The following is a 2,268-nucleotide window of genomic DNA, read 5'->3' on the forward strand; positions in this document are numbered from 1 at the left end:
ATAAGCGGTTGTGATGTATCGGAAAAAATAGTTCTGGATTTACAAAATGCTAAATAAAACAAGACAGGAACGTTTTTTCTTTACTAAACTTTTTTTGGAACGTCATTGAACAGCGCTGACAACCCGGTGAGTAGCATATTTAAAAAAAAGAACGTTTAAGGTTGTTTTAAGGACATTATCGTTCATGCACTATGGAAGCCATTCTGAAGCAGCCAGGGGGGGATTCTGCATGAGCCAAATAGCAGAGACAGGACCAATCGTCAAAATTCTTTAAGAGGAGAGTTCAGACAGCTGAAGGACGCCAGCAGTGTTGGGACAGTTCTCTTTCTACGTGAACTAGTTCAAAGTTCAGTTCACACATTTTAAAATGAACTAGTTCAGTTCATAGTTCATAATTCAAAACCAAAAAATGAACTAGTTCATAGTTCTTTTTTTTTTTTTTTCATATATTGTTCAATTACACCATAGCCTACTGTAGAACCACAGACAGCAATTATTTTATCAGTTGTAACACTGAAACTGTGCGTCAGATTTCATCTTCATATCCAGTTTTGAATCCTTATCCAACCAGGGTTTACATTAGCATTGAGGGGACAGATTTCCCCATTGTTGCTTTAACGCTTTGTTGCTGTCCATTCACTTCACACTAGTAGCAGCTGCAGCTTTCACCCCTACAGTATATTCTCAAAAACATCAGCAAAAATGTGCTGCTTGAATGGTCTTTTTTATCAGTAATTATTAAAAGAAAAATAGGAAAGTAGTCTTTAAGGTTCAAATGTTTTTTTTTATTGTAATAATTTTTTCCATTTGAAATTCCATTTCAATACAAACTAAAAAGGAATACTGGAATCCTGGAAAATTATACCAGGCAGGTTTAACAAACAAGTTACATGGATAGTAAAACCCTCAAGAACAGGGGTCTTCTATGTTTTCCAGACCAAGGACCCCAAACTGATGGCGAGATGGAGCGGGGACCCCCTAACTATATATATTGTATGAAATTGTGTCCTATAGTCACTCTATTACAGATGGAGTAATGTAAAGAAATTAATTTCTCCCTGGGATTATTAAAGTTTTTCTGATTCTGATTCCTGGTTGTTGTGAAGGAAACGGTGCCCAGCTTGAAAGAGCTCCTGTGTGTCGCTGAATGTGTGCATTGATGACTGAAAGACATCTTTTGTCTCCATTTATCTGTTTACTACAGTGTGTTGATTTCATGTTAATGAGTATTTAAAGACATTTCAATTAGTGGGGGGAAAAAATTGCAGGGGGGGAATATAAAAATATCAACTAACCATGCAGACCCTCATGCAGTACCTCCGTAGACCCCCTAGGGGTCGCGGATCCCCTGTTGAAGACCTCCGCTCAAGAAGATTTTACTAACACAAACTGAGGGACCAGGCTGAGGTAGGAATTTAAGGTTACTGAAGTGCAGATTTTTTTACTGAAAGCCGGCGGGCAAACTTGTTGCCATCATCCTCACCGACCACCTGGTCATAAAACTGTTTTAAGTGATCATACTGCTGCTTTGTCGCCTCCACGGTAGCCTCCATGCTGCTGTGGCTTCCACGCGGCATTTTGTTTAGATGACGCACGCGGCTGTAGGCTACGACACTGGTAGCTGGTGTTGCCAGATTGGGTGTTTTTCCCGCTACATATTAAGGCCTGTTTACGGTTGGATTTAGCCGGGGTTTCGCCTGGAGGACTCTATAGAAATCTGGCAACCTATTGAACGGAGCTGAACTGAGAGAGCGTGCCGTTCACAGACACCAGAATGAACGAGTTCACAATAACGTTCATCAGGCAAGAATGCAGTACGTTCAGTTCACGTTCGCCCAAAATATGAATGAGTTCATGAACTTTCGTTCAATGAACGCGTTCAGGCACAACACTGGACGCCAGTGTGTTAAAACATGTGGTACACCTAGGCCTCTGTCCTGTCAACAGATCTTCGTTCCTGAGAGTTTGATGTTTTGGATTCCTAGTTCTAACTTTGTCTCCCCCAGCTCGTTGTGCTCTGGATTACTCACCCATCTTGTCTCTGTGCGCTGAAGACTGGTTCCTGAATCCCTGACCCCCCTTCCTGGATTCACTCTGGTTCCTTTAGCTGCTCCTCAAACTTGTCTCCACTGTGGTGCTGCTCGGGCTCTCGCCTAAGTTCCATCCACTAGCTCTACTGTCGCTCAGCCATCTCCTCCCACTGGAAAGCAGTGAGTTGCAGAACCCTTTCCTCCACTCACCCTCCCGGATAGGTTATCCGTACCTGGT

Source organism: Cyprinodon tularosa, unplaced genomic scaffold (assembly GCF_016077235.1).
Source record: "Cyprinodon tularosa strain WSP-4 unplaced genomic scaffold, ASM1607723v1 ctg346, whole genome shotgun sequence".
Taxonomy (NCBI): domain Eukaryota; kingdom Metazoa; phylum Chordata; class Actinopteri; order Cyprinodontiformes; family Cyprinodontidae; genus Cyprinodon; species Cyprinodon tularosa.